Here is a 25,119-nt window from a genome sequence, read left to right on the forward strand (position 1 = left end):
GCTCTCCATTTTGAAACCCTCCAGTTCCAGGTGATAAACTCTCCACATTTTCCGGTTGTTCTGGGTTATCCCTGGCTCCAAAAGCACAATCCCAGTCTCGACTGGTGCTGGGCCGAAATTTTGTCATTGTCTCGGAAATGTATTTCCACTTGTCTTCAGAAACCAGTAAAAGTCTTGTGCACTTATTTGGTATCTCAATTGCCAGAGGAGTACCGAAAGTTCCTAGACATTTTTTGACAGGGTGCGTGCCGGTATGTTGCCTCCTCACTGGTCTTACGATTGTGCCATAGAGCTGCAACCCGGAGCCATTCCTCCTCGGGGCTGGGTTTACCATCTTTCTGTTGTGGAGAATTGTGCTATGGAGGATTATGTTGCTGATACTCTGTTGTGGGGGATCATCTGCAAATTCTGCTCTCCTGCAGGGGCTGGCTTCTTTTTTGTGAAGAAAAAGGGTTGAAAGTTAAGACCATGCATCGATTATAGGGGTCTTAATTGTCTTACAATTAAGAATGCTGACCCTATTCCACCCATTACTTAACTCTTTGACCTCCTCAAGGGAGCTACAGTCTTTTTTAAACTTGTTTGAGAGGAGCGTACAATCTCATTAGGATTAAGGAGGGCCACGAATGGAAAACAACATTTTACACCAGGAGCGGGCATTATGAGTATCTTGTAATGCCCTTTGGCATATGCAATGCTCCTGCTGTTTTTCAGGAATTTATTAATGATGTCCTACGAGATATGTTGCAACAGTGTGTTGTGGTGTACTTAGACGACACCTCATACACTCACCCACCCTTGAGGCTCATCTTTCTGATGTCACACGGGTACTTCAGAGACTACGTAAGAACTGCCTGTTTTGTAAACTCAAGAAATGTGAGTTCCATCAGACTCAAGTAACCTTCCTAGGTTATGTAATCAAGTTGCAGGGTTCTCCATGGATCCTGACAAGTTGTCTGCAGTTCTGCAGTGGTCTCGTCCAGTTGGTCTTCGGTCTATTCAACATTTTTTGGGCTTCGCCAATTACTATAGAAAGTTTACTAAAAACTTTTCTTTCTTGGTAAAACCTATCACAGACATGACTCATAAGAATGATCCACTCAATTGGTCACCTACAGCCTTTAAGGCCTTTGATAGTCTTAAGACTCAGAAATAATAAGGGAGGCGCTTAAAGCCAAAGGTATCAACACTTAAATAGACTATAGAGTAGTTATCCAAGTGGATAAATAACAACAACAATGCCAGCACATACGACGCGTTTTGCCCACCTGTGGGCTTTATCAAGACTATCTTGATAAAGCCCACAGGTGGGCGAAACGCGTCGTATGTGCTGGCATCCAACTGGACTTGGATAACTACTCTATCTTTGGAATCTCATTCAATAACCCGGGTTATATTATTGGAACAATTTCTCTCTTACAAGGAGCAAAGCCTCTGTGTTTGGATATACAGCTTTTTGACATCTACTTTATCACCTTGTTATCCAGTCCCCTGCGTGCTATCAGCACTAAGTGCAGGGCTCATCAAAGAGGACCGTGATCATAGCGCATAGAAGGGAGCGCAGGAATCGGCCTCTTCCTATAGCCGGAACTCCTTTCTGTGACATCAGACGCCAAAGTTGCAGTTAGCCCCGCTCGAGGTGAGGACCGGGCGAGGGGGAAAGATCTTCACTTGACGAATCTTTATCTGGTAAAGTACATGGTTTTGGCATAGAATTATCTTACATAGTAAGAGAGCTTTGGATTTCAAACTGACTTTACACCTCACATTTGGCAGCTACGGTTTACTTTTTAAGGCAGCTTGGTGGTATTATTCAGTAACGGACACTGACTACTGATTAGTTTCTTTGGAGATAAGACTTTAACGATTGTATTAATTACCACGTAGGCACTTCTGATTATTATTGTTTTAACATCTGTGGAATTTTTTATCAATCTTTTCATTTTAGATTATAGTTTTAATAACAGCTTTATTTAAGGTTGGGGAGACGTCCCTTTATATATGTATCACTGTTTATGTATATGCTTTTATTAAATTGTTTTTAAGTGTTGATACCTTTGGCTTTAAGCGCCTCCCTTATTATTTCTGTATCTTTTTCACTTCTATTTAGACATTTGCAGGGATTTGTCTTTTAAGGGGGTGTATGGTGATCATTTGTCCTAGCGCACCTTTCTACCTTTCTTATTGATTAGTCTTAAGACTGCCTTTGCTGCCGCTCCAGTTCTAGCTCATCCTAACCCTGTCCTGCCTTTCGTTCTTGAGGTCGATGTGTCTGAGACTGGAGTAGGTGCCCTCTTGTCTCAACATCCTACGTCTGACAGTTCCTTGCATAAGTGGGGTTTCTTCTCTAAGAAATTGTCTGCAGTGGAGTGCAATTATGAAATTGATGACAGGGAATTACTGGCCATAATTTTGACACTCAAGGAATGGAGGCATCTTCTGGAGGGTACTAGTGTACCAGTGCTCATTCTTACTGACCACAAGAATTTAACTTATATATACAAAGTAAAACGTTTGTCCCCCAGACAGGCCAGATGGGTGTTTTTTTGTCTTGGTTTAATTATGTGGTCTCCTACTTGCCTGGTAGTAAGAATGTTAGGGCTGATGCCCTCTCTCGACAATTTTCGCCTCTGTCCAAGGAGGAGTCTGTACCTACTCCAGTTATACCTCCTGACCATATTTTGTCTACCATAAGTACTAATTTGACTTCTCCCGTGGGCGAGGAGATCCTGGCTGCACAAACCAATGCACCTCCTGAGAAACCTAGTGGTAAGTGTTTTGTTCCTGAGAATCTTCTAACTAAACTTTTGCACACTTGCCACTATCCTAAAGCCGGGCAAAAACCAAATGATTTGGTCTGTCACTCAACAATTCTGGTCGCCAGGTCATCGGTCTGATGTTGCTGCTTATGTTGCCTCCTGCTCAGTCTGTGCACAGAATAACATTTCTCAACATCTTCCTGTGGGTCTTCTTCAACCTATTGCTAATGGTGAGGGTCCTTGGACACATTTTCCCATGAACATCATTGTCGAGCTCCCTGTTTCCAATGGCAATACTGGTGGTTGACCGTTTTTCTAAAATGTCACTTTGTATTCCCTTGAAAAAGCTGCCTACCACTCAGGAGCTTGCTGTAATGCTCGTGGGATACTCCTTTATCAGACCGAACTCGGCCAGTAGTCTTGTTATCCCGGCGTCGAGCCGGAATGATAGGGAATATCCCAGAGCAGAGAAAGATAAAGAGATGAGGAGAGCGCCACTCACCACAGGCAGGACAGTCCTCAGCAGTAACAGAAGCAGTCCAAAGATAAACCACTTGAAAATTTAGGCAGGCAGGGTTTGGCAACAGTAAAGCAGTCCAATGGCACACCACTAGTATGGCCAGGCAGGCAGGGTTTGGCAACAGTAAAGCAATCCAGCAGTTTAAGGGTTAAGGAAGGTAGAGTAGTCAGGCAGGCAGGTTCAGCAACAGCAAACAATCCAGCAGTTCAAGGGTTAAGGCAGGTAGAGTAGTCAGGCAGGCAGGTTCAGTAACGATAAGAGGCGCAGGAGAGAACGATCTGTCACACCCAGGAGCACACAAGACAACACCTATACTTGGGCAGTGACAGATTGTTCCTCCCAGATTCAAATAGGCACAGATTCGTGCCTCAGAGGTCCGCCCGGCATCTGGAGCGTGCGGCGATGACGTCAGTGCTGCATGCATCCAGAGCCGACACTGCCCCTGACAATGAGCAGAGAAGGAGACGCAGCGCCCCTAGCAATGGCTAGAGTGGCACGGCGTGACATAACCCCTCCACAAGGGTTGCCTCCGGGAACCAGAGTCAGCCTCAAAGGATGAGCAGCATGGAATCTGGAAATCAAAGAAGGAGCATGCACATCACAGGCAGGAACCCAGGAACGATCTGCCACGGAGTAACCCTTCCAATGTATCAGATACTGCAGTTGTCTGCACCTGTATCTGGAGTTCAGAATCTTAGCTACTTCATATTCAGGGTCACCACGAACCAAGAGCGGAGGAGGAGGAGCACAGAGCTGGGTATATCTGTTCTTGATGTACGGTTTAAGTAGTGAGATGTGGAAGACTGGATGTATGCGTAGGGTTTTTGGCAAGGCCACTTGGTAGGCAACAGGAGACAGTCTTTTCAGGACCTTGTAAGGACCGATAAACCTAGGCCCTAATTTGTGACAGGGTTGATGTAGACAAATGTGTCGAGTGGAGATCGAAACATGTTCACCCACTGGGATGGCACATACAGAAGCCCTATGACGATCAGCAAACTTCTTATATCTAGAGACAGCTGAACATAGCTGAGAGCGAATACATTGCCAATGTGTGGTGAGTTCTGTGATGTGTCAGTCTGTGGCAGTGACACCAGTGGATTGAGCTGGAAGAGGGAAGACACGAGGTTGATACCCTGCTGCGGCTTGAAATGGAGAACATTGAAGGGAAGAGTGCCAATGTGTGTTTCTTGCCAGCTCAGCTAGTGGTAGCAATTCAGACCAGTTGGTATGGCGAACGTTGACAAAGGCTCTAAGGTAGGCTTCAAGATCCTGGTTTGTTCTTTCAGTTAGTCCATTGGTCTGAGGATGGTAGCCAGATGACAAGGAAACAGTGGTTCCAATCAACTTACAAAAGGCTCATGGAATGCCATGGAATGCTCATGGAATGCCATGAAGTCGTACCACATGCAAGAGAAAAAGGGACGACAATTCCTGAGCAGAAGGTAGTTTGGTTAAGGGTATGAAGTGAGCCAGTTTGGAAAAACGGTCCAATACAACACAGATAACTGTATGGTGGTTGGAAGAAGGAAGGTCCACAATGAAGTCCATTGTAATGTGTGTCCAGGGTCGTTTGGGAATGGACAGTTGTTGGAGCAAGCCAAGAGGCAAGGATTGGGGATTCTTGTTGGCCGCACAAATTGCGCAGGCTTTTACATAATCCTGAGCATCAGATTTCATAGTAGGCCACCATACATGTTGGGAAAGACACTTGAAAGTCTTTGTTGAACCAGGATGTCCTGAGAGTTTGCTATCATGAGCCCAGGCTAGCACAGGGATGCCTAGGTTCAGAGGTACAAAGAGGATATCAGAGGCCATGGGGGCACTAGACTAGACTGAGCTCATTGCAATCTTTGCAGAAGGGAGGTATTGAGTTGAGCAACCACACAGGAGAGGGGTATAATGTGTTCGATAGAAGCTTCTGAGGAATCATTTGAGTGAGGGAACTGACGGGAAAGGGTGTCCGCCTTCTTGTTATTGGTCCCAGGAAGATAAGAGACCACAAGGTTAAAACGGGAAAAGAATAAGGCCCACATGACCTGTCAATGAGCAGTCTCTAGATAAGTCAGATTCTTGTGGTCAGTGAGAATCTGAATAGGATTGGCGGTGCCCTCTAACCAGTGATGCCATTCAGTCAAGGCCATCTTAATGGCTAAGAGTTCACGATTACCCACATCGTAGTTCCTTTCAGCAGGTGTAAAGTGTTTAGAAAAAAGGCTACAGGGTGTGACTATCTGCTAAAGTAAACTGTAGGTCAGGGTCAGGATGGCAAAGCACAGGAGCTGAACAAAAAGCCTTTTTCAGACAAGAGAAGGCGTTTATGGCCTCAGGAGGCCAGTGTTGACAATCTTTGTTCCATTTTTTCAATTCAGTGAGAGGAGCTACTGTTTGAGAAAAGTTCCTTGCGGTAATAATTGGAGAATCCCAAGAACCTCTGCAATTCCTTTAAAGAGGTAGGTTGTGGCCACTCCAGTACTGCAGTGAGTTTAGCAGGATCCATGGCAAAACCCTCCTTGGAGATTACATAACCAAGGAATTGGATTTGCTCTTGATCAAACTTTTATAGCTTGGCTACCAAGGAATTCTCTCCAAGGTGAAGAAGCACCTGTCTCAGGTGCCTATGATGCTCCTCTAAAGTGGAAGAGAAAACAAGGCTATCATCCAGATACACGATGACAGTGTGGTTGAGGAGGTCACGGAAGACATCGTTGACAAATGTCTGGAATACTGCAGGGGCGTTACACAACCCAAAGGGCATTACTAGGTATTGCTAATGACCTGATCTTGTGTTAAAGGCGGTCTTCCATTCGTGGCCTGGAAAGATGCAAATCAGATTGTATGCCCCACGTAAGTCCAATTTGGTGAAAAAGCGAGCATCCTGAAGTGAGTCATACAGTTCGGTGATCAATGGTATAGGATAGCGATTCTTGATGGTTATGTTGTTCAAAGCCCTGTAGTCAATGCAGGGTCTGAGCCCACCATCCTTCTTACTGACAAAAAAGAAACCAGCCCCAGCATGAGAGGATGAAGGGTGAATGAACCCTTTAGCTAGGTTCCTAGATTTACTCCTCCATGGATTTGGTTTCAGCCTTGGAGAGAGGATAAGTCCTCCCTTTAGGAAGTGGGGCTCCAGGAAAGAGGTTGATCTTGCAGGACGGTGGGGTGGCAGCACGTTGCCTGCTTTTTTCTCAAAGACATCTGCAAAGTCTGTGTATACTGAAGGAAGGTTTAAAGGAGTCTGTATACTGGCTATGGGAATACAGGGCAGAGGAGTGACTTTAGCAAGGCAGGAGTGGAAACAGGAGGTACCCCAGGAGGCCAGTTGTCCTTCAGCCCAGTCAAACTGTGGATTGTGTAACCTAAGCCAAGGAAGAACAAAGATAACAGGCTGTGCTGGGGAATGAATGACCTCAAATTGAAGCTGTTCAGAGTGGAGGACTCCCACAGTCAGGGTCAGGTGTTCTGACTCAAAATAGATCACGCCTGAACCAAGGGGGGTGCTATCCAGGGTGGTTATTTTGAGACAATGTCTTTTTTGCAGAAGAGGCAAACCAGCTTGTATCAAAAAACGGTGATCCAGGAAGTTTCCAGCTGCCCCTGAAACAATGAAAGCTTGAGTGTGGACAGTATTCTAAAGAAAGGTAAGGGTAACGGGTATCAGGATTTGAGAGGAGTAAGGGGGGATTTGTTGAGACCATGCTTAGAGGTACCCCAGCATTATCCCCTAAGCATTGGCTTTTCCTGGCCGAATGTCACAGTCCTTCAGTTGATGGGTGTTAGATCTACAATAAAAACATAGTCTCAGTCTTCTTCTTCTCTGTCTTTCAGACTCTGAAGGTTTGAAGGAGGAGAGATCCATGGGTTCCTCTACTGTGGTAACTGGAGTAGCTGATAGGGTAGCAGTTTCTGCCGAAACTGGGCAAAAAGGAGGTCGGGAGGGAAGGACCCTCCTAGTTCTATCTCTCTCAGCTTGCCTTTCCTGAAAGCGAGAGTCCAGATTGATACAAAGCGCTATAAAATCGTCCAAAGAAGAAGGAATATCATGATAGGTGAGTTCATCTTTGATGCGTTCATGGAGATCTCTCCTAAAGGCGGTCTTGAGAGCACTGCCATCCCAAGTGGTTTCCAGTGCCAAGGTGCGGAACTCAATGGCAAACTGTGCCACAGTTTTACTGCCTTGGCAGAGATCCAGGAGCAAATATTCTGCAGCAGAGGTACGGCCAGAAGTCCCAAACACAAAGGACAAAGCAGAAATGAGCTCATCAGCATCATGTAGGAGTGTAGTGTTCTGTTCCAGAAGGGGAGAGACCCAGGCTAGAGCTCTGTCTTTTAGCAAGCAACTGACAAAGGTGGTCTTGACTGATGAAAATGGTAGGTGTGAGGATCATTGCGGAAGTGCAGCTTGCATTGGTTTACAAAGCCCCTACAGTCAGTGGTACTGTTATACTTGTCAGGCAAGGGTATCAGGGGTATGCTTCCAGAAGTGGAGGAAGAAGCCACAGCACTGGGAGCAGGGGCTGGTGGTGTAGCAATAGGAGCGGCATCCCTTGCTGCAACTAGTAGGGAGAGTTGAGCAGTAATAGCCTATAGCTTGGAATCCATATTCTGCAACTGTGTGGTATGGGTTCCCAACATCTGTCCCTGGAGATAAACAGCTCATGCCACCTTATCTGGCTGCGTGGCCCAAGTATAATGTAATGCTCGTGGGATACTCCTCTATCAGACCGAACTCGGCCAGTAGTCTTGTTATCCCGGCATCGAGCCGGAATGATAGGGAATATCCCAGAGCAGAAAAAGATAAAGAGATGAGGAGAGCGGCACTCACCACAGGCAGGACAGTCCCCAGTGGTAAAAGGAGAAGTCCAAAGATAAACCACTTGAAAAGTCAGGCAGGCAGGGTTTGGCAACAGTAAATCAGTCCAATGGCACACCACTAGAATTTTCAGGCAGGCAGGGTTTGGCAACATTAAAGCAATCCAGCAGTTTAAGGGTTAAGGAAGGTAGAGTAGTAAGGCAGGCAGGTTCAGCAACAGCAAACAATCCAGCAGTTCAAGGGTTAAGGCAGGTAGAGTAGTCAGGCAGGCAGGGTCAGCAACAGCAAACAATCCAGCAGTTCAAGGGTTAAGGCAGGTAGAGTAGTCAGGCAGGCAGGTTTAGTAACGATAAGAGGCACAGGAGAGAACGATCTGTCACAACCAGGAGCACACAAGGCAACACCTATACTTGGGCAGTGACAGATTGTTCCTTCTGATTCAAATAGGCGCAGATTCGCGCCTCAGAGTTCCGCCCGGTATCTGGAGTGAGTGGCAATGATGTCAGAGCTGCACGCATCCAGAGTCGACACTGCCCCAGACAACGAGCAGAGAAGGAGACCCCGCGCCCCTAGCAATGGCTAGAGCAGCGCGGCGTGACAATTGCTTCAATTTTTGCCCGGGAGGTCTTCCGTTTACATGAGTTACACAAGGAGATAGTCTCGGACCGGGGTAGCCAATTTGTCTTCAGATTTTGCCATTCCTTTTGTGCTCAAATGGGGATCCAGCTTTCCTTCTCCTCGGCATATCACCCTCAATCCAATGGGGCTGCGGAATGGTCAAATCAAGCTCTGAAACAGTTCCTCCATTGCTATGTCTCAGATCACCACAAGAATTGGTCTGAGCTGTTACCTTGGGCAGAGTTCGCTCGTGATAGTGCTATCAATGCTTCCTCCCAGTTATCCCCATTCATGGTGAATTATGGGTTTCAACCATCCTTGTTGCCCGATTAATTCATGTCTCAGGGTATTCTGGCTTTGGAGGAGCATTTCCGGCAACTCCGTCCCACGTGGGTGCAGATTCAGTATTTCCTTCATCATTCTATGCAGCGTCAAAAGTTCCAGACTGATTGTAGGCGTCTGCCTGCGCCTTCCTACCAGGTTGGTGAGAAGGTTTGGCTGTCCTCCCGAACTTGAACCTTCATGTGCCTTCCAATAAACTAACTCCCCGTTATGTTGGTCCTTTTCGAATATGGGTCAATCCTTCTATAGAGTAAAGAGAACAACAGATTGGTCTTTGTCTCCCAATATAACTCCCTCAGCAATGAAGTTGTTAGGATTATTAGGAAACACTGGGCTATTGTGAAGGATTTAAATCCCCACATTAAAGAATTTGAGGAGCCCCCTATGTCGGCCTACAAGAGATGTAAGAATCTTAAGGATACATTGGTAAGAGCTGATATGGGCTCAGAGAAGGGTATGAGACAGACCTTTATTTCCACCCCTAAATGTGGGTATTTTCTATGTCTTGGGTGCTGCAATTGCAATAATGTGATCAAAGGTGATTGTTTTGTTCATCCGTTAACTGGAAGAAAGTTTAAGATCTCTGGCTTTTTTACCTGTAATTCAGATTTTGTGATATACTTGATTAAGTGTCCGTGCTCTAAGATATATATCGGTGAGTCGTCACGTAGGGACAGGGATAGGATGAACGAACACAAGTCTAATATTCACCGTAAGAATATGGATGCTCCTGTGTCCAACCATTTTCTGCAAGCAGGCCACACTATCTCACAACTTAGATTCCAAGTTATTGAACAGGTTAGGAAACCAAGGGGTCGATCCGATATAAATCGTCGCCCGCAAAAGCCGGCGACGCCAATATTTACGCTGATTTGGTATCCTATATACGGCGTAACCTAGAAGTTACGCGCGTATATTTCTGCCGTCGCCCGTAGTTTTTTGGGCCATAGGCAGGTATACCAAACCAGCGCAGTTTGGTATCCAATATGCAGCGTAAGGACTTACGTGGCGAAAATGGAGAAAACTTACTCCATTTTCACCTCGCCACAAAAAGCAGCCGTAAGAAGCCTTACGCTGACTATTGGAGCCCCGTAACTCCCTAAACTAACTAGAAAATAAACCTAACACCTAACGCATGCGCAATGTCTATCTCCCTGTCAACCGCGATCTGCTAAATAAATCCTAACACCTAACGCATGCGCAATGTCTATCTCCCTGTCAACCGCGATCCCCCCCCCGAAATCCCTAATAAAGTTATTACCCCCTAAACCGCCGCTCCCGGACCCCGCCGCCATCTACATAAACTAACCCCCTACCTGTGAGCCTCTAAAACCGCCGCCATCTACCTTATACTATCCCCTAATCTGGACCCCTTACACCGCGCCACCTATATCAAAAACTAAGTAACTACCCCGAATCTAATCCCCCTATACCGCCGCCAGCTATAGTAATATTATCTAACCCCTAATGTAAGCCCCTTACACCGCCGCCATCTCCTATATAAATGGATTAACCCCTAATTTAATCTACCTACCCCCGCCGCTCCAGTATATTATCTATATTAACCCCTAAGTAGATTATAGTTAATATACGGTATTACATTATATTATTAACTATATTAACCCTAATTATATTAGGGTTAATATAGTTAATATAGTTACTATAGTATTTATATTAACTCTATCTAACCCTAACACCCCTAACTAAATTTATATTAAATTAATCTAATTCATTTATAAACTAAAATATTCCTATTTAAATCTAAATACTTACCTATAAAATAAACCCTAAGATAGCTACAATATAATTAATAATTACATTGTAGCTATGTTAGGGTTAATATTTATTTTACAGGTAAATTGTTAATTATTTTAACTAGGTATAATAGATATTAAATAGTTATTAACTATTTAATATCTACCTAGTTAAAATAATTACCCAATTACCTGTAAAATAAATCCTAACCTAAGTTACAAATACACCTACACTATCAATAAATTTAATAAACTACAAACATCTATCTAAAAATACAATTAAATTAATTAAACTAAATTACAAAAAAAAACAAACACTAAATTACAAAAAATAAAAAAAAGATTACAAGATTTTTAAGCTAATTACACCTATTCTAAGCCCCCTAATAAAATTATAAACCCCCAAAATAAAAAAAATTCCCTGCCCTATTCTAAATTAAACAAATTTCAAAGCTCTTTACCTTACCAGCCCTTAAAAGGGCCTTTTTGGGGGCATGCCCCAAAGAATTCAGCTCTTTTGCATACAACAACATACAATCCCCCCCCCCCCATTACAACCCCACCACCCACATACCCCCTATTCTAAAACCCACCCAAACCCCCCTTAAAAAAGCCTAACACTACCCCCCTGAAGATCTCCCTACCTTGTCTTCACACCACACCGGGCCCGAACTCCTGATCCGATCCGGGCGATGTCTTCCTCCAAGCGGCAAAGAAGACTTCTTCCTCCGGCGATGTCTTCCCTCCAAGCGGCAAAGAAGAATTCTTCCTCCGGCGACGTCTTCCTCCAAGCCGGCAGCAAAGTCTTCTTCTTCCGGCGGCATCTTCAATCTTCTTTCTTCGCTCCGCCGCCGCGGAGCATCCCATCCCCGGGGCCGACAGCTGTACTACGAATGAGGTACCTTTAAATGACGTCATCCAAGATGGCGTCCACCGAATTCCGATTGGCTGATAGGATTCTATCAGCCAATCGGAATTAAGTTAGAAAAATCTGATTGGCTGATTGAATCAGCCCAATCAGATTCAAGTTCAATCCGATTGGCTGATCCGAACAGCCAATCAGATTGAGCTCGCCATTCTATTGGCTGATCGGAACAGCAATAGAACGCGAGCTCAATCTGATTGGCTGATTGGATCAGGCCAATCGGAATTGAACTTGAATCTGATTGGCTGATTCAATCAGCCAATCAGATTTTTTCTAACTTAATTCCGATTGGCTGATAGAAATCATATCAGCCATTCGGAATTCGGTGGACGCCATCTTGGATGACGTCATTTAAAGGTACCTCATTCGTAGTACAGCAGTCGGCCGGGATGGTTGCTCCGCGGCGGCGGAGCGCAAAGATAGAAGATTGAAGATGACGCCGGAAGAATGAAGACTTTACTGCCGCTTGGAGGAAGACTCAGCCGGAGGAAGAATTCTTCTTTGCGCGCTTGGAGGAAGACATCGCCGGAGGAAGAATTCTTCTTTGCCGCTTGGAGGAAGACATCGCCCGGATCGGATCAGGAGTTCGGCCCGGTGTGTTGAAGACAAGGTAGGGAGATCTTCAGGGGGGTAGTGTTAGGCTTTTTTAAGGGGGTTTTGGGTGGTTTTAGAATAAGGGGTATGTGGGGGTGGTGGGTTGTTAAATGGGGGGGTGAGGGATTGTATTTGTTTGTATGCAAAAGAGCTGAATTCTTGGGGGCATGCCCCACAAAAGGCCCTTTTAAGGGCTGGTAAGGTAAAGAGCTTTGAAATTTGTTTAATTTAGAATAGGGCAGGGAATTTTTTTTATTTTTGGGGGTTTATTATTTTATTAGGGGGCTTAGAATAGGTTGTAATTAGCCTTAAAAATCTTGTATCTTTTTTTTATTTTTTGTAATTTAGTGTTTGTTTTTTTTTGTAATTTAGTTTAGTTAATTTAATGTATTTTTAGATAGATGTTTGTAGTTTATTAAATTTTTTGATAGTGTAGGTGTATTATGTAACTTAGGTTAGGATTTATTTTTACAGGTAATTGGGTAATTATTTTAACTAGGGTAGATATTAAATAGTTAATAACTATTTAATATCTATTATACCTAGTTAAAATAATTAACAATTTACCTGTAAAATAAAATAGTAACCCTAACTGAGCTACAATGTAATTATTAATTATATTGTAGCTATCTTAGGGTTTATTTTATAGGTAAGTATTAGATTTAAATAGGATATTTTGGTTTATAAATTGAATTAGATTAATTTAATATAAATTTAGTTAGGGGTTGTTAGGGTTAGATAGAGTTAATATAGTTAATATTAAATACTATAGTAACTATTATTAACCCTAATATAATTAGGGTTAATATAGTTAATATATATAATGTGAATACCTATATTAACTATAATATACTTAGGGTTAATATAGATAATATAGCTGGCGGGGGGTAGGTAGATTAAATTTAGGGGTTAATCATTTTAATAGAGATGGCGGCGGTGTAAGGGGCTTACATTAGTGGGTTAATAATTTTAATATAGATGGCGGCGGTGTTAGAGGGCTCACTTTAGGGGGTTATAGATATAATATAGCTGGCGGCGGGGGTACGGGAGCGGCGGTTTAGGGGTTAATAACTTTATAGGTTGCGGCGGGGTACGGGAGCGGCGGTTTAGGGGTTAATAGCTTTTTTATTGTTAGGCTAGTGAGGGGGGATAGCGGATAGAGGGGTTAGACGTGTCGGGCTATGTTAGGGAGGGCGTGTTAGACAGTGCGGGCTATGCTTAGGAGGCGTGTTAGACAGTGCGGGTGTTTTAGACTTTAGTCAGGTTTTATAGGCGCCGGCAGATTCTAACGTGGCGCAAGTCACTGGCGACGCCAGAAATTTGTACTTGCGCAGATTTCTGGACATCGCTGGTTTGTCAGACTTACGGCACGTTAGCATCTGACGGCGACTTATATGGGATAGCTCGAGTTGCGAGCTGAAACTGCGGGCGACGCCGGTTCCCTCGCTTGCGCCGCAAACTGCGATCTATATCGGATTGCGCCCCAAGGCGTTGTGGTGATAGAAAAAAACTCCTAAAGTCTAGGGAAACATTTTGGATCTATATCCTCCAGTCCCTCATCCCATTGGGGATGAATAAGGAGATTGACTGGAATGTCACCTTATAAACATAATATGACAAGGGGTGAATAGGTTTATTTAGTTGCGGTGATGTGGGAAGCAGTGGTTTAGGGGTTAATAACTTTATTTAGTAGCGGCGATATCGGGGAGCGGCGGAATAGGGGTTAATAGCTTTATTATAGTGTCGGTAAAGTTGGAGTGCGGGGCAATAGGGGTTAATAACTTTATTATAGTGGGTGTGATGTCGGGGAGCAGCGGAATAGGGGTTAATAACTTTTATTAGTGGCGGTGATGTCGGGAGCGGCAGATTAGGGGTTAATAACTTTATTTTGGTGTCAGCGATGTTGGAGGTAGCAGATTAAGGGTGTTAAGACTTGGGGTTTATGTCAGGGTTTTAGGTTTAAACTTACATTTTTTTCCCCATAAACATCAACGGGGTTGCGTTATGGCGATTGCCAGTCCATGCTTCAGGTGTTAGTGTTTTTTCTAACATTAATGTCTAGGGGGAAAGCATGCCCAAACACGTCTAAGCAGCCCTTGGATTTTGTGCAGTATGGAGCTCATCGCCACAATATCGCACGTACAAGGCGGCTTTTTAGAAACTTATCATGGTAGTGCTATGGAGGGTGAAATAACACAACTTTTGTTGAGTTTGTTTCGCACCCTCTATAGCGCAAAACTTATAATCTAGGCGACAGTGTTTTAAACTAATCTTCTAAATATCTTCAGACACTAGAGTCAGCCATGCTCACTATTGGAGATTTTGCTTAAACTAAGGTAAATCCAGAATTTACTAAATATGTATAGCTTAGCTCCTGCATTCCGGCTTTTAATTGAGGCAAGTGTCAGAGAAGGAGAATTCCTCATCCAAACCCCCCTCGGGGTCTACATCCCTGGAACCGTCAAGTGAGCAGTGTTCTCGTGTTTGTCACTGCAAAATCCCTTTTACCCGCTGTAAATATTGAAGTGGCATCGTTATTATACCTTACAAGCATGGGGGACATCAGCACATTTATCCTGAAGCTATACAAGACCCGATTGCCTATATACCTAAGAGTTTTGGCGACATCGGACAATTTCCCTACCAGAGAGGAAGCTGAGACCTCCAGATAGCTGCCAAATCAGAAACCTATCCCTTCCAATACTGGACAAGATTCCCTGTGAAACCCCCAGCTATTGAAACTTCAGAAAGAATGAAAAAGAACCTCTCATCGAGGACAAAGGAGATTCATACATAAGACAAATATTATGGACTTTGTAGATGCTTTGCAAAACCTTTACTTTTTTCTGTGTGCTCCAATATACCGTTAAAAAACTGAGGTTATCAGGTGAGACCCATGAGTGGTCTCCTTTATTTTAGATGCCTTTTGTCATTATAATGTCTTCATGATATCCAAAAGTGGTCTCCTGAGTTTATTGAAAACGCACAAAATACTGCATGACATGCTAAGTTGTTTTGTAGCCTATTGATTTATTCTACACTGCTGTACTGTAACCTGTGTTGCATTTTGATATTACATTTGTATGCCTTATAAAAAAAATCCTTAATACAAAGAATAAAAAAAAAAAATACTGTAACAAATTGGTGAAGATAGACATATATCCCAGTGTTAAACTAGTAAACTTCCCAGGCGGCGGATATGTATATAAACTTTGTTAATACCGAGAAAAAGAATGGAAATAGTGAACAGAGCCCTAGCCCCTTAGCTAGGTAAAAAGGAAAAATGTAACATATTGAAAAAAAAAAAATAGGACACTTTTTCGGGCCATGTTAAGGAGCTAGCAATATAAAAACTTATGAAAACATAAAATTAATAGTACATATTTAGCATATCTTCTGGGAACTATGAAACAAACTTGCCATCTGGGGTGGGACCTGAGCACTGGGGGTTACATTGGTATATATAAGGTTGCTACTTTTACTTGAATGTTTCTATAGCCCTGATGAAAGCAGTTGTTACTGTGAAAACGGCTTGCTAGCTTAAGTACATTGTGTATTTATCAATAAACAACCGAATGTACTTTACGCTTACATTACCTTTATAAATCGAGTAGTTTGCTGTATTTAAAGACTGCACCTTTAAACTCGTCTCTTGCTGCTGGGAGTCACTAACAACGACGCCATGGGAACGGGAGGCGAGTTAGCCGGATGACTCTTTTAAGGATCTGGTTGGTACAACTTTGACAATTCTGTGTGGAGGTTTTACACTATGAGGCACCCTTCTCTGAATTTTCATACGCCTAGATTTAGAGTTTTGTCAGTAGTTTTTTCCAGTGCACCCTTAAACAACACTGGTATTTAGAGTTGTCTGAGTGGCTGCGTTAGGCTCCAAAAAGGGAGCGTTAGAGCATAATTTACCGCCACTTCAACCCTCAATACCAGCGTGCTTACGGTAGCGGCTAGCTGGAATAAATGTGCTTGTGCACGATTCCCCCATAGGAAACAATGGGGCAAAAAAAGCAGCGTTAAGCTCCTAACGCAGCCCCATTGTTTCCTATGGGGAAAGAGTTTCTAAGTCTGCCACCTAACACCCTAACATGTACCCCGAGTCTAAACACCCCTAACCTTACACCTTATTAACCCCTAATCTGCTGCCCCCCGCTATCGCTGACACCTGCATTACACAATTAAACCCCTAAATCTGCCGCTCCGTACACCGGCCCACAACCTACATTATACTATGTGCCCCTAATCTGCTGCCCTAACATCGCCGACTCCTATATTATATTTATTAACACCCTAATCTGCCCCCCCCCAACGTCGCCGCCACCTACCTACAATTATTAAACCCCTAATCTGCCGACAGGACCCTCACCGCTACTATATATACCAGTTATTAACACCTAATCTGCCCCTCACTCTCCCCGCCTCAATAACCCTATAATAAATAGTATTAACCCCTAATCTGCCCTCCCTAACACCGCTGACACCTAACTTCAAGTATTTACCCCTAATCCTGCCGACGGACACTCACCGCTACTCTATTAAATTTATTAACCCCTAAAGCTAAGTCTAACCCCTAACACTAACAACCCCTAAGTTAAATATACTTTTTATCTAACTAAATATAAATTAACTCTTATTAAAAAATTAATCCTAATTAAAGCTAAATACTTACCTGTAAAATAAAACCCTAATATATCTACCAATATAAATTATAATTATATTATAGCTATTTTAGGATTAATATTTATTTTAGGCAGGCAACTTTGTATTTATTTTAACCAGGTACAATAGCTATTAAATAGTTAATAACTATTTAATAGCTACCTAGTATTAAAATAATTACAACATTTCCTGTAAAATAAATCCTAACCTATGTTACAATTAAACCTAACATTACACTATCATTAAATAAATTAATAAACCTACCTACAATTATCTACAATTAAACCTAACACTACACTATCAATAAATTAATGAAATAAAAATACCTACAAATAATATACAATTAAATACACTAACTAAAGTACAAAAAATAAAAAGAACTAACGGCTAGATTTAGAGTTTTGTCGGTAACGACCCGAAAAGCTAACGCCCGGCTTTTTTCTTGGCCGCCACCATAAAAATAACTCTGGTATTGAGAGCTCCACATAAAGGCTGCGTAGGCTCCAAAAAAGGAGCGTTAGAGCATATTTAACGCAGCTTCAACTCTCGATACCAGAGTTGCTTACGGACGCGGCCAGCCTCAAAAACGTGCTCGTGCACGATTCCCCCATAGAAAACAATGGGGCTGTTTGAGCTGAAAAAAAAACCTAACACCTGCAAAAAACGCGCGTTCAGCTCCTAACGCAGCCCCATTGTTTGCTATGCGGAAACACTTCCTACGTCTGCACCCTAACACTCTTAACATGTACCCCGAGTCTAAACACCCCTAACCTTACACTTATATAACCCCTAATCTGCCGCCCCCCCGCTATCGCTGACCCCTGCATATTATTATTAACCCCCTAATCTGCCGCTCTGTAAACGCCCGCTACTTACATTATCCCTATGTACCCCCTAATCTGCTGCCCCTAACACGCGCCGACCCCTATATTATATTTATTAACCCCTAATCTGCCCCCCACAACGTCGCCTCCACCCTGCCTACACTTATTCACCCCTAATCTGCCGAGCGGACCCGCACCGCTACTATAAATAAAAGTTATTAACCCCTAATCCGCCTCACTAACCCTAAATAAACTAGTATTAACCCCCTAATCTGCCCCTCCCTAACATCGCCGACACCTAACTTCAATTATTCAACCCCTAATCTGCCGACTGGAGCTCACCGCTATTCTAATAAATGTATTAACCCCTAAAGCTAATCTAACCCTAACACTAACACGCCCCTAAATTAAATAATAATTTTAATCTAACGAAATTAATTAACTCTTATTAAATAAATTATTCCTATTTAAGATAAATACTTACCTGTAAAATAATCCTAATATAGCTACAATATAAATTAATAATTACACTTGTAGCTATTTTAGGATTAATATTTATTTTACAGGCAACTTTGTAATTATTTTAACAGGTACACATAGCTATTAAATAGTTAAGAACTATTTAATAGTTACCTAGTTAAAATAATTACAACAAAATTACCTGTAAAATAAATCCCTAACCTAAGTTACAATTAAACCTAACACTATACTATCATTAAATTAATTAATAAAATACCTACAATTACCTACAATTAAAACTAACACTACACTATCAATACATTAATTAAATACAATATCTACAAATAAGCTACAATGAAATAAACTAGCTAAAGTACAAAAATAAAAAAATATTTACAAACATAAGAAAAATATTACAAACAATTTTTAAACTAATTACACCTACTCTAAGCCCCCTAATAAAATAACAAAGACCCCCAAAATAAAAAATGCCCTACCCTATTCTAAATTACTAAAGTTCAAAGCTCTTTTACCTTACCAGCCCTGAACGGGCCCTTTGCGGGGCATGCCCCAAGAAGTTCAGCTCTTTTGCCTGTAAAAAAAAAAATACAATACCCCCCCAACATTACACCCACCACCCACATACCCTAAGTCTAACCCAAACCCCCCTTAAATTAAACCTAACACTAAGCCCCTGAAGATCATCCTACCTTGTCTTCACCTCACCAGGTATCACCGATCCGTCCTGGCTCCAAATTCTTCATCCAACCCAAGCGGGGGCCTGGCGATCCATCATCCGGTGGCTGAAGAGGTCCAGAAGAGGCTCCAAAGTCTTCATCCTATCTGGGAAGAAGAGGCGATCCGGACGGCAACCATCTGATCCAAGCGGCATTCTTCTATCTTCATCCGATGGACGACCCGGCTCCATCCTGAAGACCTCCACCGCCGGACCCATCTTTTTCCCGGCGACGTCAACTGAAGAATGACGTTCCTTTAAGGGACGTCATCCAAGGATGGCGTCCCTCGAATTCCGATTGGCTGATAGGATTCTATCAGCCAATCGGAAATTAAGGTAAGGTAAGGTAGGAATATTCTGATTGGCTGATGGAATGAAAGTGCACAATTAGTCGAAGTTCTTCTTGTAATTCTGTTCTATACTATTAATAATAATGGCTTACTTCAGGACTCAAATATGACTAAATTTTACAGTGGTATTTTGGACAGCATTCAATTGTAAATCTTAACTTTGAATATTTGTTTTAAGCAATTTAGTATATTTTTCTAACTTTGAATGTTATAGGAGCATGGAAAGGTATGCAAGTGAAAATGGATGGAGAGTCTGAAAGATCTAGAAAAAAGAGTTCCACAGAGCAAGTGCAATACTGTAAAATTAATGTAAGCAGACATGACTGCAGGAGATAATTAGTACACTGAAGAAGTTCTGGCTGAGCAAACAGTTGAATTTTTAGAAAGTAGGTAAAATATGAGGTGTTAGTCTTTGTAGGGGCTTTGTTAGATTAGTGGCAGAATGTTGGAAATTATTTTGAGGCAGCTGATACAAAATTATTCATGAGGTTGATGTAGCTAAGCCAGTATTGTCAGTAAGTTTTTTGAATGATCACAATTTTACCTGCCCTAAAACAACACAGTATGAGTAATTAATCTCCCAAATTTGTAATTCATAAACCAAATATGTAAGATTATGTACAAACAAAATGGTGATTTTGGGTCTTTGACTGAAACACCACAGGTAAAGGGTCTTGTTATTGTGTGTAGTGATGGTAACAATCTTGGCCAAAAGTTTTGAGAATGACACTAATATTAATTTTCACAAAGTCTTTTGCTTCAGTGTTTTTAGATATTTTTGTCAGATGTTACTATGGTATACTGAAGTATTATACAAAGCATTTCATACGTGTTAAAGGCTTCTATTGTTAATTACATTAAGTTTATGCAAAGAGGCCTACTTATCAAGCCGTCAACTATGCTGCATTTGCCGGCACCAATACTCTCGCCTGACATCGCCTAACATCGCGGCCACAGACCTGAATACGCTCTCTATATTTATTAAAAAAGCTGTCTAAAAGCCACACACCAAGTACGGGGCGATGAGCAGCGGACTGTTGTTAACTAAACAGTCATCAATCTTGCTGCTATTCGGCTTTTTCCCAGCTTTTTTATATGCTGTCACTAAAACACTGCCACTATACTAAAATGTTTACCCCTATCCCGCCGCTCCCGGACCCCGCCACAACTAAATAAAGTTATTAACCCCTATCCAGTTGCTCCTGGAGCCCACCGCAACTCTAATAAACTTATTAACCCCTATTCCACCACTCCCCAACACCGCCACAACTAACTAAATGTATTAATCCCTATCCCTGCACTCCCGGAGCCTACCGCAACTCTATAAAGGTATTAACCCCTATCCCTCCGTTCCCGGAGGCCACCCGCAACTAAATAAATGTATTAACCCTAAACCTCTGGCCTCCCACATCACTACCACTTACTAAACCTATTAACCCCTAAACCACCAGCAGCCCACATCATCATAAACTAAATAAACCTATTAACCCCTAAACCTAACAACCCGCTAACTTTACATTAAAATTACATCATCCCTATCTTATAATAAATTTAAACTTACCTTTAGATTTAAATTAAATTATATTAAACTATTAATTCATCTACACTAACTATTATACTAAAATTACATTAAACTATATTAAACTATTAATTAAAATGCACAGCTGAAATCTTTGCACAGGGTACTCACAATTTTGATGAGCACACCAATGTGCTTGTAGACGCGGGCTGGTTATTAGAGCTAACCAGCTAGCTCACTCCAGTCTCCACTCTCTCCAAACCGAACGTATGGTAGCAACAGGCTCAGGCTCACAATAAGGATGTAAGGGCAATGGTATTAAAAACAAAGTCCTTAATTACAGAGGGCTGTATACAACAGCGTTACACAGCAATCCTTAAAGCGAGCATATAGCAATATACTCTGTTTGTTATGCTATGCGTTTCTCAGCCTCTCCTGGCCGTTTCATCAGGCCATATTTTATATTACGCCTCACTACCATACAATTGCAGACTCCTCCCCTAAAGGGGAGCGTGGTTTCTAACCTATTAACATTAAGTAAGCCATAGGTGTGCACTACAGGCTAGTGCCACACCCTTATTCACAAAATGTATTGCCTTGGAATAGATGCTAAGATTGTTAAGTGGGTAGAATGATGGCTTAAAGATAGAGGACAGAGGGTTTCAAATAATGCAGTACATTTAAATGAGGCGTCAGTTACTAGTGGTGTTCCCCAAGGGTCAGTTATTGGGCCTGTTTTGTTTAACATGTTCCTAAGTGATATTGGAAGTGGGCTTAAGGGGAAGGTTTGCTTGTTTGCTGATGATACAAAAATTTGTAACAGGGTAGATGTTCCAGGAGGAGTTGATCAAATGAACTGTGATATTAATAAACTAGAGGACTGGTCAAATAAATGGGATCTGAAATTTAATATTACCAAGAGCCAAAAATTATATTATATTTTATAGGATCCAAAAACCCAAAGGCCCAATTATAGTCTCAATGGTACATTATGACTGTAATTAAAAGAAGAAAGGGATTTGGGGAATTATTATTTCAGATGATTTAAAATTTGGTACACAATGCCGCAGTGCAGCTAGCAAGGCCAGTCAAATGCTTGGTTGCATTGGAAGAGGTTTTAGTAGCATAAATAGCAAGGTTCTTATGCCACTTTACAGATCATTAGTTAGTCCAAATCTGGAATACTGTTTACAGTTATGGAGAACATATCTTCAGAAAGATATAAATAAACTAGAAGCTGTCCAAAGGAGGGCTACTAAAATGGTACATGGTCTAAAATATAAAACGTACAAAGAAAGACTCTATGATCTAAATATGTATAGTTTAGAGGATAGAAGGGAAAGAGGTGACATGCTAGAAACCTTCAAATATATGAAGGGACTTAATAAAATAGAAGCTGAAAGCATTTTTAACAAAAGAATAAATGCCAAAACAAGGGGTCACAATCTAAAGTTAGAGGGTAGTAGATTCAGGAGAAATTTGAGGAAGCATTTTTTTACAGAAAGGGTGGTGGATTCATGGAATAAACTTCCATTTGAGGTGGTAAACACAAAGACTGTAAAGGAATTAGATATGTGCATGGCGAAAAAATTTAGCTCGGTTTGGATCGATTCAGAATTTTTCGAATTTCGGTTCGGATCGATTCAAATTCGGAAATTTTTGAATCGATTCGGATTCGTTTAGGATTCATTCGGATTCGAAGAAATTCGGCTGGATTCGGTTTCAATTCGGTTCGGAAATTCGGAATTTCGGTAAGTGTTTAGGTGGGATTAGACTAGTATTATGTACTGCATATTAGGTGTAACCCATAGCAGAGTGATATAACCTAATATAGTGTACAATACTAGTGTAATCCATGGCCATCCGAATTTACCGCATAAATCCGAACTAATTCGGATTTATTTGGTAAATTCAGCAGTATTTTAATTCGGAAATTCGGTTCGATCTGAATCTCCGAATTTGCCGAATTTTCCGAATCGATCTGAAATGAATTGCACATATCTAAAAGGAATTTAAAAATGCCTGGGACATGCATAAGGCTATCCTAAGGAAAAAGTAACATGTAATATGGGTAGACTGGCCTTTTTTGTTCTTATCTACCGTCAAATTCTATGTTTCTATGTTTCTAGAGCTAATGGGATGCTCCCTGTTAACTGTTTAACTACTTGAAAAAAACGCTGAACTGAAACCTAAGCTTAAAACACATATCAAATAAAGATCCGCTAACCCTGATATATACATTGATATGACTAGACAGACTTATGTGTAAGAGTCTTAACTTTATCCATGTTATGATACATATTCAACAATCGTTGCCAATTTTAGTTGATACAGTGATATTGATTTTGTTACGTATCAATAATAAAGGGGATACATAAAAAGGTTATAAATATAAATAAAGATAGAAAAGTGCTTTAGTGCAGATACAAGTTTTATATGAATTACTTAATAGTAATAGTTTTGGTTAAAATTTGCTCTATCGATAAAAGTTAATACATAATATGTGTTAAAATAGAATGGTGCTATAAATATAAAGACATTTTATGTGAATAACTTGATAGTAGTAGTTTCGCTTATAATTATCACTATCAAAAGATGTGAGCACCTAATATGATAATATAACACAATTGCACTTCTAGTATTATACTCACACTTAAGTATATATTCGCACTTGACGTGTGCATGCATTAATAGATTCAACACCTAGATAATACTTAGATATTACATGTATTCATATTAGGTGCTTACATCTTTTGGTAGTGATAGTGATAATTTATTTTTTATTTTGTGTAACTTAGTTGTTTTTTGTTTGTAACTTTGTAATTTTTTTTTAAGTTTTTAAATATATGATATATTTAATTTAATTTGTAATTTAATGTAATTTTAGTATAACAGTTAGGGTAGTTTAATTATTAGTTTAATATAGTTTAATGTAATTTTAGTATAATAGTTAGTGTATATTAATTAATACTTTAATATAATTTAATTTAAATCTAAAGGTAAGTTTAAATTTATTATAAGATAGTGATGATGTAATTTTAATGTACAGTTAGCGGGTTGTTAGGTTTAGGGGTTAATAGGTTAATTTAGTTTATTGCGATGTGGGGGGCTGGCAGTTTAGGAGTTAATAGGTTTAGTAACATTATGTAGGAGGCGGCGGGGTCCGGGAGTGGCAGAATAGGGGTTAATAACATTATGAAGGTTGCGGCGGGGTCCGGGAGCGGCGGAATAGGGGTTAATAATATTATGTAGGTGGTGGCGATTTTGGGGTGGCAGATTAGGGGTGTTTAGACTCAGGGGTTATGTTAGGGTGTTAGGTGTAAACATAACTTTTATTCTCCCATAGGAATCAATGGGATATCGGATAGCAGCGAACATAAGCTTTCGCTGCTTTCAGACTCCCATTGATTCCTATGGCATCTGCGGCCTCCAGGGTGGCGGATTTAAAAGCAGGTACGCTGGGCTGGAATAGTAGCGAGCGTACCTGTTAGATATTTGTTAACTAGCAAAAGTTGTCAGATAGTGCCAAATTTGAATTTGGAACATCTGTAATGACATAAGCATCGATCTGTGTCAGACTGAGACTGGTGGATCGTAAGTTACGTCACAGATTTCAACTTTTGCCGGTCTGTAGGCTTTGATAAATGAGGCGAATCAAGCTCACTACAATTATGCTGTAGAATTCCAGTGTATTTGCGGTTGCCGGCTTGATAAATAGGCCTCAAAGAGTCAATATTTGCAGTGTTGAACCTTCTTTTTCAAGACCTCTGCAATTTGCCTGGCCACATCCTGACTGATGGCAGCCCATTCTTGCATAATCAATGCTTGGAGTTTGTCAGAATATGTGGGGGGGGGGGGGGTTGGTTTACCCGCCTCTTGAGGATAGACCACAAGTTCTCAATGGGATTGAGGTCTGGGAAGTTTCCTGGCCATGGACCCAAAATGTAGGTGTTTTGTTCCCCAAGCCAATTAGTTATCACTTTTGCCTTATGGCAAGGTGCTCCATCATGCTGGAAAATGCATTGTTTGTCACCAAACTGTCCTTGGATGTTTGGGAAAAGTTTCTCTTGGAGGATGTTTCTGAAACATTCTTTATTCATGGCTGTGTTCTTAGGCAGAATTATGAGTGAGCCAATTCCCTTGACTGAGAAGCAACCCCACACATGAATGGTCTCAGGATGCTTTACTGTTGGCATGACACATGACTGATGGTAGTTCTCACCTTTTCTTCTCTGGAC

This window comes from Bombina bombina, chromosome 6, assembly GCF_027579735.1.
Source record: "Bombina bombina isolate aBomBom1 chromosome 6, aBomBom1.pri, whole genome shotgun sequence".
Classification (NCBI taxonomy): Eukaryota; Metazoa; Chordata; class Amphibia; order Anura; family Bombinatoridae; genus Bombina; species Bombina bombina.